The sequence below is a fragment of the Asparagus officinalis genome, chromosome 10, assembly GCF_001876935.1.
Source record: "Asparagus officinalis chromosome 10, Aspof.V1, whole genome shotgun sequence".
NCBI lineage: Eukaryota > Viridiplantae > Streptophyta > Magnoliopsida > Asparagales > Asparagaceae > Asparagus > Asparagus officinalis.
This window is the reverse complement of record NC_033803.1, coordinates 41,946,394-41,961,189: the sequence shown is the minus strand read 5'-3', so window position 1 is coordinate 41,961,189 and position 14,796 is coordinate 41,946,394. Positions and strand designations below refer to the sequence as shown.

The 14,796-nt window shown below is 39.3% G+C and overlaps 1 long non-coding RNA gene across 1 annotated transcript; it reads left to right on the top strand.

Moving 5' to 3' along the window:
- LOC109825951 lies at positions 8,585 to 14,409 on the top strand. The gene is made up of 2 exons (XR_002243143.1): positions 8,585 to 9,329; positions 14,129 to 14,409. It is a non-coding gene; the product is annotated as an uncharacterized LOC109825951 (long non-coding RNA).

The window sequence follows — 14,796 nt, the reverse complement described above, 5'->3', positions numbered from 1 at the left end:
TTTTTTAGATCTGAGTCTTCAATCCAGCAGGGCTTCGCCTCCAAAAAATCCAACCTTTCCAAATGAACCACCATTGGCCTATTTATAGGCACCCAGATCTGTGCCTAGGCACAGATCTGGGCCGGCCACCTCAGGGTGGCTCGGCTCTGGGCCGAGCCACCTGAAGGTGGCTCGGCTTCGGCCGAGCCCCTCTAGGTGGTGGGTTTGGTTGTTTTTCGTTGTTTCTGGTTCTTTCTGTGATTCGGTTGATTGAGACTTTGTTGATCTGATTTGGCAGTAAGTCGGATTCCTGATTTGGCAGTAAATCCGCTTCTGAGTTCGGATCCGAAACTGATCTTGATTCGATCGTGATTCGTCCGAGTCCGCTCTCGGTTGGATGACTCGTTGATTGCTTAACACTTGGCTTGATTCTGCACGCGGGTGGATTCATTCCATTGTTCGCGTGCGATTTGTCGATCTCGTCGCCTCGTTGGTTCGTCGGTTTGTGCCGAGCTGAGCTAAGGGACCTATAAGCAATTTTATATGCCTACAGGTATCAGAACTCTAGTTCCAGCATCCTAAGGATCTTTCCTGTGTCGAGTCATGGAGCTAGGATAGAGTTTCCTAGGATTCATATATAGAGTCCGCTAGGATTCCTAGAATGAGTTAGGAAGTTATATACATATATTCCAAAATTTATGAATTTTTTTTATGACTACCTTACTTTTATTGAAAAGTAATTACGTGAATGATATATGATATGATTTTCCTACTGTTATATGTTATGTTATGTATGTTTGTGAAGATCTCCTCTTGGTATTATAAATATCGGGACGAGGACATGGTTGAGGTAAAACTCATACCCGGAGAGCTGGGTAAGTAGAGCCCGAGTCGCAGCAGGCTTCACAGTATTTGATCGACTTGGTAACGCCGATTGTAGAGGTAGAGACTAGCAACTCTTGAGGAGTGAGTAACGAGCCAGATTATACTTTCTGAAGTTCCATCATCAGTCATACCAGTCGTACCTATTGGAGAGGCAATACTGACGATTATCCCATCACCATAACCAGCTGTTTATAGAGACACAGAGAGGAAGCTTGGCTCTGTAAGAATGAGAAAGACATCAGAAGATGAGAGCACCAGAGTTTTAGGGCACATCAGATTCATTTGTAGCCTATAAGTGGAAGGAATAGATGAGAATTATTTTTTAGATATGCTTAACGTCGACTCAGTACATAAGTAGAGATTAGTTATTTAGCTTAAAGGACAACGCTGGAGGATAGCACCGATTTTAGTTACGCCGGAGGAGCGAATGTCAATTTCATGGAAGGATTTTCATCACCATCAGCAGAACAGTGGTCAGGGTCAGCAGTCGTAGGGTCACAGTTACGACCAGTAGCAGAGGATTAAGGCACCACCTACTATTCCGAGGACCAAGGATCTAGTAGGCCAGATGCACGCTATCCAGGAGACTCTTGAGGCATAGATAGTCCCATAGATTTCACCACCAGCTGTCGCCAGCCACCGACAGAGTTTATACAGTCGTACTGTGTGATCATGGTGTGAGCGGAACTTTCTTAGTGATTATTCCTTTCCAGCTCAGATCTTGTTTGATTCAGGAGCTTCGTATTTTTTTATCTCTCATACCTTCATGGATAGGTTTCAGCTAGTTGCACATCCCTTACACTTTCCGTTATCCGTCTCTACTCCTTTAGGAGAGGTATCCCTATTGAGAGTATCTGTAGGAGATGTGTCATCAGTCTAGATGAGTCAGAGTTTATTTTTGATCTGATCGTTTTTGGATGTCGAAGTTCGACATCATTCTCTGTATGAATTGGCTATCATCCTACCATGTTAGTATCGACTATTTTTTCTAAAATAGTCAGCTTATGAGCGTCCGATGGGTCTAAGTTGGTAGTAGTGATCTCACAGGGAAACTAGTTTGCGAGTCACTTCTGGCATACGTTGAGGAGGTGATGATACGGGATCGGGGTGCCGAGTTGAGCCATACGCAAGTGGTCTCGGAGTATTAGGATGTCTTTCAGAACATACCAGGTTTACCTTCAGTAAGAGAGGTTGAGTTTCTACATCGAGTTGCAGCCAGGCACAGCACCGATATCTCGAGCACCATATTGTATGGCACCTGCTGAGATGAGGAAGCTACAGATCCAGTTAGATAAGTTGTTATCTCAGAGCTTTATTTGCCAGAGTCATTCTTCATGGGGAGCAATGGTTCTCTTTGTGAAGAAGAAGGACGGTAGTATGCTCCTTTGTATAGATTATCATGAGTTGAATAAGGTCATTATCCGGAACCGGTACCCACGATCGAGGATTGATGATTATTCTTGTAAGATAGATATATAATATGTTATAAGCAAGAATAAGCAATATGAACATAAGAGTAAGTGCGCCAAAGCAAACTCAAACACACAAAATAATCACGGAGTTCGGACCTTCCGTCCTACGTCTTCGGTCCCCACTCCCGGGGAGAAATCCACTATCACAACTGGGTTTTCTACGCTCACTTGAATAACGTTTACACCGACACACTTGGTTTTCTAGTTCACCGAAAACTTTACAATCTCACACTCTTACAATCCCACTTTACAGCCTCTCAAGTGTTGGTCTCTAGTCCGTGTCTCCCTCAAGTGTTAGGAATTACAACCTCTCTCTAGGTATTGTTACCTACCCCCACTTCTCTTGGGACGACCCCATCTCTCACCACACACTCCTCTAGGTATACAAGTGTATTACAAAGTGAACCTCATAATTTACGCACAAATATAACAATGGTTGTTCTCTATAATGGATGAGAATTCAATGTAGGATCACCCTCAATGTCACAATCCCACAACCCAAATTATACTATGAATGTATATACAATAAGCTCAATGTGGTTGTGTGTAACAATGAGATTTAACAAATCTAAACTCAATACAAAAACTAGCTTTAATGAATAATAATCAAATAAATATGCAAATGTAAAGCTAGATATGAGTTTAGAAAACTTCTTAATAAACAAGAGAGAGGCAGAAGAGTTGGATGCTCAAATACCGATGGATGATCTTTCTCAAGCTCTTGTGAAATTATTTTCACAAAACAAACTCTCAAATGCTTAAAAGATTTTAAATCAAACTTAAACCAAACATAAACACACTTAAATACCCTTTAAAAACTTGTTTAAACATTTCTTTATCAAATAAGAACTGAGGTATAATGGGGTATTTATATGAAACCCCAAAGTCAAGAGAAAGCCAAGAAAAGACCAAAAAACTAATACAAAAACAACTGCTGAAAATAGCCGTTGGAGGCCAACAGTAACTTCGGTGGTCAACCGTGGAAAACGCGCGGTCGACCGCAAGCAACTCAGAAAAAAAAACTAGGCTCAAGACAACAGCCGGTCGACTGTGGCGGGCGACCGCAAAACTCTCTGGACTTCATCCGGTCGACTGCCACGGTCGACCGTGAGCCACCAAAACACAATCTGAGTCTCTGGACTCAAGGCGGTCGACCGTGGCGGTCGACCACAAATTGATAGTAGAAATTGACAGGTTTGAAATAATTTTCTGATTTTAAAACAATGTTTAAAAGTAACAGATAAATTCTAAAAATTATGAAACTTTGAGAAATAATTGTAGACATGAAAATAAACATGCTACAAAAACTGATTTTCAAAAAGGACCTCCCAAATATAAAATATCATTATTTTGTAAAATAGTCCAAAACATAAAAATGTAAACATATGAGTTTTAATATTTTAGCTTAACCATGTTTTGAAACATTACAAAATGATTATATAGACTTAATAAAAGATGTATATGATTGTTATTAAGTCCATAAACCAAGAAAATAATGTTTTCACAAAGTTGCATATTTTGCAAACATTTCAAAAGTAAATATGATTTCATTGAACTAAATAAAATTGATATTGATGAAATCATATATATGCATGTAAGTATGAAATAAAAATATGTTTTCTAATTATATTCAATTGTTTTATATTAAAACTTGAAAACTATCAAACCAAAACATATATGTATATATATAACTATATATATACAAAACCAAAACGTATATGTGTGTATATGATTGAGCTTAAAGTACTAACACACATAATATAAACTTAAACTATTGTACCCAAGCAATCTTGATCTTCAATTAAGATCATCTTGGTAAACTTGCGGATGAAGCTTGAACTTGGATCTTTAACTTGGATTTGCATAGCTTCACTCCATTATTCCGCCAACCTCCATTGGATATGATCGTGAATGCTTGATTCCATCCATCCTCCAACATGTTATTTGACTACAATAAATAAAAAAATACAAATACTAGATAAACAATATTAGTGGTAAATTGTTTGTTAAACATCATCAAAACAAAGAGGCCAACATCTTCCTCATACTCTTCTTCGGATGTTGTGTGTCCCTCCTCAGCCTCCTCATAATCCGCTAGATTGACCTTCCGCCGTTGCAAGCACTCATTGGACTTATGCTCAGGTTGGAGACATCAAAAACACTTCCCTCCCATCGGCTTAGCTTATAGATTTGCTTGAGTCGTCGGGGTGGTGGTTGAGTTGTTGATCGCTCGGCTAACCGTGGGGGAATAGGTCGATCAGTTATCATCTGCCCTACCAACTTCCCTCTCGCCTTCTCGACCGAGCCTCCATGTTGGCTTGTTTGAAAGGTAATGTCCTGGAGGCTAATCTTTCTGCCTTCAGAGTCATATTGTAGGGTTCGTCCATGGAATACACATTGTGGATGGCTACTTTCTCTTGAATTGAGTACTTCAAACTGTCGATATACTTGGCTGCGAGTTGTTCCTCACTCATCGATAGTTCACAACGAGAAGTAAGATGGAAGAACTCTTCGGTATAGGCACTTACTGTTCGGATTCCTTGACGGCATTGCTCGAACTGATTGTAGAGGACTTGTTGATAGTCAGGTGGTAGAAATCTCGACTATAGCAACTGCTTTGTGCATCGCCAAATCCGAACTGGTTGTTTGTCTTGCCGTCACCTAGTGTTTTGAGTTTGATCCCACCATGTCATGGCTCTTTCTTTGAGACGATAGGCTACAAACTTCACCTAGTTTGCTTTGGGAATATTAGTCATCTCAAAGAACTTTTCTACCTCATAGAGCTAATCCAAGAAAGGCTCTATGTCCAAATTTCCTCTAAAGGAAGGAAGTTCTACCTTCATCCGATATTCTTATTCCTGATGATGTTGACCTTGTCGGTGGTAGTTGTGACGAGGGTTGTAGCCCCTGTCTCAACCTCTGTCATAAGGTCAATCTTCTTCTTCTTCACTCGAAACATTGTCGTTCCATGGCCCTTCAAATTGGTGATCATAGTCCGCTCCTTCGTCACTGGAATCATCATATGGAGGGGGTTGGTTGGGATGTCGTCTATAATGTGGAGGGGTTGATTTGGAGGATGTTGATACAGAGGTGTTTGATATGGAGGAGACTGATGCGGAGGGGGCTGATATGGAGGGATTTGGGTCGGACGTGGTTGATATGGAGGGGGATGAACTGGAGAGGGTTGGGGATTGTACAGGGGTGGATGTCGGGGTAGCCTAACTCTGGGTTCGCTTAGGTTAAGATCATCGGCGAAGTTATTCCCATTGTTGAGGTGAAGGGTAAGTCCTTCAATGGCTTGTTGAAGGTTCTGAAGAGACGCCTCTAACGTGCCAAATCTTTCATCCATAGAATCCATCCTCGCGGAAAGATCCTGTAGAGAAAACTCCTTCTCACCGTCATCTGCCATTATCAAGGATGTTAAAATCGAAGCTCTGATACCACTTGACGTAGACGTAGAAACGAGGAAGGCCGATTGGATAACGTTCTAATGCCGACGAGCCTTGACAATAGCATGTAGAAAACAAGCTTGAATCTACAAGCCCTAGTTTCTCAAACTTGAGAAGAAAAACAATGGAGAACAATTCTCTTGATTGAATAATAGAAAAGTTAATTTACAATTTACAAAAGGAACTAATATTTATAGCCAACTAAATCTATCCTAACTCTAATCAAAAAGAAACTCTAAGTCTAAAAGGAAAATACCAAATCCCAAAAGGAAACAATAAAAAAAAAACTCTTTCCTAATCTGAAATCCAGGTCGACACGAGGCGTCCCGACCAGAACCACCTTTCGTGTCGACTGGACCTAAGTTGACTAAGCATGTTGAGTCGTCCTGCCTTTCGTGTTGACTGGCATGTGTCGACTCATCATGTTGTCTATCGTCTTGTCCTGTCGTTTCGATTCGTCTGCTCGTCTCGGCTAGGTTGTGTTGACTCGTCCTGTCATCATCTTGACTTGTCTATGTTGTTGGCGTCTCGTCTGGTTTAAGTCGAGTCTCGTCTCGTCCATCTGTTCAGTCAACTCGGCTACTTTTCTTCTCCGTTTGTCCAATACTTGATCTCCTGCATCATGTTGTTGCCTACACGCCATGTGAAGATTTTCACCTTGTTAGGGACAGAGGCTCCCCATATTCTAGACTGGGCTCCGAGTAACCACGTAGCTAGCTGACGTGCTACCACGAAACATAGTTCGATTGCTGCTTCGCTTGCTTTCAAACTCTAAATAGTAGGCGCTTTTGACTGAGAATTGCCCCCTAATCATTGAAGTGCCATATTAACTTGTCCTTGACTGTGGGGTCTGCTAAGGGAATATACAATATCTCTTCTACGTCTTGCTGTATGAATAATTCGTTCAATCTGTGCTCAACCCAAATTTGCTCCCCTTGGATGATAAGGTCTGAGACCACAAGCTTGCTATTCTCGCCTGACCAAGACGGAATCGCTCTAAAAGTACATGGTCAGGGAATCCACGGGTCATGTCAAACACGAATCTGTCCCTTGCCATTGCACCACTGGAGCCCCTTCATAAGGGTCTCCCTCCCTCCCAAGATACTTCGTCAAATCAACGAAGGATTGTTACACATTCTCGCTCTCGTAAAATCACCACTGGGGAAGTACTTCACCCTGAGAATTCTATGACAAAGAATGTTTGGTTCCTTCAAAATGTGCCATCCTCTCTTAGCAAGTAGAGTGAGGCTAAAACTTTACAGGTCTGTAAATTGAATCCCTCCTCTTTTGGGGAGCACATACAGTTCCAATTGAACCAATGAATTGAATTTTCATCCTTATTATGGCCCCATCAAAATTTATTCGTCATCCTTGTGAGTTCTTTACATAGACTAGCTGGGAGCTTGAACACGCTCATAGCATTAAGTCAGGATTAATTGAGCCACCGTTTTCAGTAGAATTTCCTTGCTGGCCTTTGATAGGAGTTTTCCTCTCCATCCTTGGATTCTCTTCCACTCTCTATCTTTTATATAATTAAAAGAAAAATTCTTCGTTCTCCCTGCCATAGTTGGTAGTCCTAGATATTTCTCATGTTGGACTACCACATGGACTCCTAGGATCTCCTTTACTAAGCTCCTATCCCGTCGTCGAGTATTGGTGCTGAAAATGGTCACCGACATCTTGAGGTTGATTCTTTGACCTGAAGCTTCCACATATTGTCGCAAAATATTTTTGGGAACCAAACACTCTTCTCGTGTTGCTTTGAAGAATAAAAGGTTATCATCTGTGAAGAAAAGATGTGGGACTCTTTGGCCGCACTTGCATGCGGAAACTCCTGTCAATTGTTTAGATTCTGCAGCATTCTTTAACAAACCTGAGAGATCTTCTGCACATAGGAAGAATAAGTAGGAGAATGGGCCTTCTTGATGTCTTCTCGAGGAAGAAAAGGTATTGGATGGGGTGCCATTGAGCAAAATAGAATATAAAACTGACGAAATGCACCGAATGATTAATTCCACCCAACAAGCATTAAAACCCATTTTTAACATAATAGCTTTGAGAAAACCACACTCGACTCTATAATAAGCTTTACTCATATCTAACTTTAAAGCACACATGCTTTTTCTACCCCCTCTTTTGTTTTTTAAAGCATGAATCATCTCATAAACAACTATGACGTTATTAGTTATATTTCCTACCTGCTACAAAAGCACTTTGATTTTCTGAAATAATAAGAGGGAGAATAATTTTTAGCCTATTTGTAATGATATTAGAGATAACTTTGTAGATAACATTGCACAAACTAATAGGTCTGAGATGGTTCATAGACTCGGAGTTATGGATTTTAGGGACAAGAACAATGTAGGTATGATTCATACAATTAATAGAAGCCCCCTCATTTAAGAAAGATAGACAAGCATTAATGATATCTTTGCCCACAATATGCCAATAATTTTGATAAAAGATAGCTAACATACCATCGGGGCCAGGGGCCTTTAGTCGGATTCATCTTACGAACCACCTCTTCCACCTCTCATGTAGTGAAGGGTTTATATAGGTTCTCATTCATCAATGGCGAAACTCTGCACCCGATTGCATTTAGCACTTCTTCAAATCTCTGAGAGTAATTCGTAGCAAAAACCTCCTCAAGATAAGAGATAGCAGCTTTCATCATATTCTCCTCTATGTTGTAAAGGATCCCATCTTCACCTTTTAGAAAACTAAGGGTGCTGTTTTTCCTCCCGTGAGATGCTCGAGCATGGAAGAACTTGGTATTGTGATCACCCTCTTCTAGCCATAACTCTCATGATCGTTCTTTCCACATGATCTCCTATATTTCTAGTAAAGAATTAATTTGACACCACATTATTCACACGAACAACTAGGGAATCTTTCATAGGATAACTTTGGAATTCTCTACGGCTTGTTTGGATTCAAGCATTTGATTTCAAATTCTGGAATTGGATCAATGTTAATGTTTGGATTTCTAAATAATTGAGAATTTAAAATTGATCCAATTCCAAATGTGTTTTAAACATGCAGCGGGCCTTGTATTTGAAATGATATCCCGATGGGTGTCATTTGGAAATTTTCACGACTCTCTCGAGTCGCGATCTCCTGGCGATCCCTTAACTCGGATACCCCCCCTCTCAATCTTCTCTATCCTCAATCTTTTTCTTCCTCAATCGATCATCTGCAGAAACCCTAACCCTAGTCCAATCTTTCTCCCTCATTTGATCCAGAGCCTTAATCTCTCCTCCGATGAGGTAGCAATAGCAACCCTTGGCGACTGTCGATGATGGAGCCTCCGGCCTCGAACAGGATCCTGATCGGAGAAGAGTGAGGTTTAGTTTGGGGGAAGACTGGTTCAGTTCCATGGCGAGAGTCGCAGGGGCAAGGGCTTGAGCGCTATGATGTAGATCTCCTCCCGTGGGAAAATAAAAACCCTAACAGGATCCTGATCGGACAACTAAAACTCTATAAATTCATCAATTGAAGCCAAGTCTTTTGGAAGAATCAGAATCAGCGATTTAGAGCGCTCGAGGTCAGTGATTCCGATCCTTTTTCCCTATCTCTTAAAATTTCGATCTTTTTAGTTTTTTTAGGGTTCTCTAGGAATTGAAGTGATTAGATGTTATTCAGTTATCTTTTTAGTCAATTTTCTTGAATTTGTGGCCTTGAGCGATTCGATTTGAAGGTGATCGAATTATTGATCTGATAAAGTTTCAAATTTTTTTACCCTAAAGAGGTGGTATACATTAGTGGCTGGTTTAATGTTCATGCAGGTTTATTTGATTGATAGCATCAAAAGTGGTAATTTAGAGTGTACAGTTGGGTATAGTAGGCAATTTGTTGGATTTATATGCGATTGCACATGTGATGGGTTCTCGAGGAGGAATTTCATTTGACCTTAATGAGCCCCCGGCGGAAGAGGAGGATGAGAAGGGGAGTGTGCCACTTGTTTTGCCCCAAATGTCTCTTCCAACGTCGAATCTTCACGCCTCCATTTTGCTTCAGTCGACGGAGGCGAGTTCTCGGATAGTAAAAAATCATGCTTTCACACATGCATCTTCAGGTTCTAGGTTTTAACTGTTTGTTAGGTCCAGAAACTTGCAGGTTTCGAGGGAAGGGTCAAAACAGAAGGAAGAGGACTCGAATGCGGATGAAGCATCGACATGTTTTACTGCAAATAGATGTGATGATAGTAAAGTTTCCCCTGTTGACAGAGAAGAAGGAGAACTGTGTGATATGGATGGGAATGATGATAGAACTCTGAATGTTGAAATTGAAGAGAAACATAAAGTAGCTGAAGACAATGAGTGTAGGAATAAAACAAATAGTGATATTTCTGCCATGAAGATCAGATTTGTCGTTTTAGCCAATATATAGAGTGAAAAAACAATAAGTAACGAAGATCATGCTTCTAACTTGTGCTAGATGTATGATTATTTATTATCTTTTTAGAAGTTATCTACCAAAACATTATTCCCTAGGTTAGATCCTTTTGATATTTTTTTGTGAACTAGGCCAGTTAGTTGACTTAACTTTCATAAAAATATTATAAGATTTTTAATTCTCATAACATGGGAATGAAATATATATATAGCCTGAAGGACATCTCTCATTACTTGTTTAATTTAGTTGTAACTATATTTGTGTTGTAGACTCTTATTCTTCCTGCATGCATGTATCTATTTTTTTTATTGGTACCTATAACTTTTCTTTGATTTATTGTTTGTTTTTTATTTTGACTCCTTTTAACAAACTTCCGTTGTGATTAGTAACCAAACTACTAAACCTCTTTGCATCTTTTTCATTGCTATGCTTTAATTGAAATGCTTGGATCTCTATGCAGTTCAAACAAACTAGTTACACAATATCAAGAATGCAATCACTTGTTAATTGGTAGTCGGGAATGACTTGTCAACTATGATGCACGGATACGGATACGGGACACGGATACGACACGGACACGGATACGGGATACGGCAAAATCCAAAAAAATAGGATACGGGGATACGGCGAGGAATTTTTTTAAATTATTATTATATATAGAAAATTATTATTATATATAAAAAATAGGATACAGGGATACTAAAAGATAAGTTGTTGCTCACTGACTTTGTTTTTCCTTTTACAGATTATACTTAGAGTTAATCAACAATGAGCAAGGATGAAGGATCAATCAAATATGTATAATTAGATATGTATATTCATAATTCATTCATTAAATATGTATATTCATTTGTGTAATAATTCATTTGTGTAATAATTTATTGACTAACAAAATTATTGACTAACAATTATTGACTAACAAATAGTTCATTTGTATAATAATTCATTGTCTAACAAATAATTCATTGCCTAACAAATAATTCATTTGTGTAATAATTTTTTGACTAACAAAATTATACTGCAGATTCATTTGTTGATATGAATTAAATGTTCAAACATTCCCAATGCTTAAAATATTCGAAGGTGTTGATATTTAAAACACAATAACGTTCATTGCAGATTCATTTGTATAGAAAATGGACAAAATTCTCAATGCTTACTAGACATATCAATGAAATTCATTTGTGTAATGTTAACAATTCATTTGTGTTAAGAAACTGAAATTGAAATTAAAAAATACTCATATGTTAGGAAATTAAAACTGAAATTGAAACTAAAATTGAAAAAAATAAATTATCAAATGAAGAATAGGATTGTAGATCTGTGACTTGCTCAGCAGTATCACGAAGCTGCATAAACAAAAAAAAAGTTAGTTTTCTCAAAAAAAACAAAGATAAAGAGACTGATAGGGACGGAGAAGGGGAGATGATCGACGACGACGGCCTTCGGGTGGAAGAGATCGACGACGAGAGACGGCAGAAGCTTGCGATCGCTGGAGGCGGCGGCGTCTCGAGTGAGGTGAGCGAAGTGAAATTAGGGTTTTTGGGTTTGGGTTTTGGTTACGGGTTATGTATTGCTTTTTTTTTCGTATCCCAGCCGTGTCCCCTCCCAGTTGACCGTATCCCCTCCCCATTGACCCGTTGACCACGTATCGGACACTGTTTGACCGTGTCCGACACGTGTCTTGCACGTGTCGGGCACGAATCCGTGTCTGATTCGTGTCAGACACGGATTCGTGGTCATTGGGGGAGTATCCGTGCTTCATAGCTTGTCAAGTCCTTTTTGGTTAGGTTTAGAGTCCATATACTTGAAAAGTCTTCTCAACCCAAACCTGGTTCTGTTTCGTAAATAAGTTGGATTTTGTAGCTGATTCTCTTCTAGAATTAGGTAATAATGTTTTTTGGAAGTCAAGACAAAATGGATGACATTTCTATGAACGTATATTTGTCTCAAGCACCTTTTTACAGGGTAGTTTATGGTCTTCCACTAGAATAGAGTTTCTGCAGTATGATGTAGTCTTCTGGATAGATGATGTGCCTGTTTTGTGCAGGTCATAGCCTGCGATTTTCTCTGAAAAATGTATGTTCTCCAAAGGAACAACACTTGCTGTTATAGTGGCTGCTAGAATATTTTCTTCTTTCCGGAGTGTTGGTAAAGTAGTTTTTGTGATAAAGTTCAATAGATACTTTACCCTGTTGGTGAAATGCAATCTGCTTATTTAGCATGCATCCTGTGTTTTTTGTTATTCAGCATCTTCCTGCCTTGTCCTGATCTTTATTTCAATATCAAGGAAGTGGTCAAAGTTTTAAGATCATTGTTTTATTTTGATAATTTTTAAATATTCACGAGGCAAAGATATTTTAAGTTGCTACAACGTTAATACCCTGACATGTAACGTAAGTATGTGTTTCCAAATATAGGATGGTATGATGTAGTAGTTTTTCCAGCATATGAATGCAAGTGGACCTTTAAATAGGGGGATGTTGCAGTTCTTTCATCACCGAGTACATTAACGGGTACAATAACGGGAGGGTTTCACGGAGTAATAGTACTGTGAGCTTGAGGAGGAGTTGCGATTATGGCAATGGCGGACTTGGGAGTATGAGGAAGAAGGGTTTAGGGATAGAGAGGAATGGGAGTTTGAGGGATAATAATGGTTATCATTTGTTCACGCGGTCATAGTTGGCTTGTTTTCATCAACAGAATGGTATAGTCTAGCATTGGCTTATGTATGTGCTGAAACTTTTACTAGTCTCTTTTGAACAATTCTTACGTTTGATCGCTTGCGCTTTATTTGTATTATGACATTAACGCTAGCGAGGGGAGGAATTTCTGTGATTCTTGAATAAGCAAATCTGCAAGGTTTGAGCCTCGGTTTAAATTTGTAGTTCGTAGTAACTGAGTTAAATTGCATTGGTCAACCTGATAGGAGCCCCTCATAGAAATTAAAGTTGTCTATGATCAGTTTTTTTTCCTTCTGGGAAAGAGCTGTCCATGTTGGGATGTCAACATAACTTAGTGGTGTAACGTCCCGCCCCGGAATCCCGGTATCGGTACGCTACTAGATCTGACGGACTGGCCTCACCAACCACCACATGTCTTTTCAGCACGTTTTTTGTCCTCGCTCACGCGCTCCCTGAAAAACTTCCCAGGGGGTCACCCATCCTAGAATTTCTCCAGGCCAAGCACGCTTAACTTTGGAGTTTCTAAGAGTTGGGTTCCCGAAAAGAAGATGCATCTTGGTGGTATGAGTATTCCAATCAAATCTATCAATACTAATCATATCACCCTCTCAAGGGTTGGGGTATTACAAACTCCCCCACTTAAACTCGCAACGTCCTCGTTGCGCCAAATCATATCATCCAAGACCGTACCATCAGTGTGAGATTCTAGAGGTGGCTCCTACGGCCTCAAGAGGTGGCTCCCGCCCTCTCAACGTAGCACTTTGCGCCGCATAGCACTTAGCTCTCACAATTCCGGTTGGTTTGGCTCTGATACCATTTGTAACGCCCCGCCCCGGAATCCCGGTGTCGGTACGCTACTAGATCTGACGGACTGGCCTCACAAACCACCACATGTCTTTTCAGCACGTTTTTTGTCCTCACTCACGCGCTTCGTGGAAAACTTTCCAGAGGGTCACCCATCCTAGAATTTCTCCAGGCCAAGCACGCTTAACTTTGGAGTTTCTAAGAGTTGGGTTCCCGAAAAGAAGATGCATCTTGGTGGTATGAGTATTCCAATCAAATCTATCAATACTAATCATATCACCCTCTCAAGGGTTGGGGTATTACAAGTGGTGTACATAATAATGATTCTTCTAATGGACTGTCTATTACTATCCGCAAATGTGATTCCTAGCAATCTAAATAGAACATGATTTCTTTTATATTGCAAGTCTGCACGGTCTTTAAAAATGGAGCTGATTTGGTCTTCTTGTTATTGTTTCAGGTGATTCAAGAACTCGCAAAGTAAGACTTTCTGAACCAATGGGAGAAAACTACAAAAGAATACAAAGTGGAAGTGTATAAGCACTAGAAAAAAAAACTCTCATTTGAATCAGATGTAAAAGTCTTAAAGAAATTAGCGCGAGAGCAACTTAAGCATGACATTATGTAACAGCGAAATATTAACTTTTGTTGGTTTGTATTTGTTGGATATTTTGGATTTCTAGTTTGTTAAATTGTTATATGTAATATTTGAAGTTTATACTTTATTTATTGTTTTGGTTAGTGGTGGATGAGCTTACAAAGTTTTATTGATGAATGCTTTCGATTATTTTTATGGTAATTATCAGGTCAATTATTGACATTACTGCATTTGAGGTTTTAAGGTATTTTATCTATATATCAAGTTAGTTAGATATGTGATATACTATTTGAGGCATTTATTTTCACTAATTTCGATGCAAATCTTATGTAATTTAAGTATCTTATTTTTAAATTATCTTCTAGTTACAATTTTAGTTCAATAATTAGAATTCTACTAGTTGACAAACAACTTAATTGAAATATTTAAAATTGAAATTCTAAAGTTTGCCAAACATGAATTTCAAATTGAATTTTGGAATTCAAATTTGGATGTTTTCCAAACGAAGGAATTGAATTTGAAATTCTGGA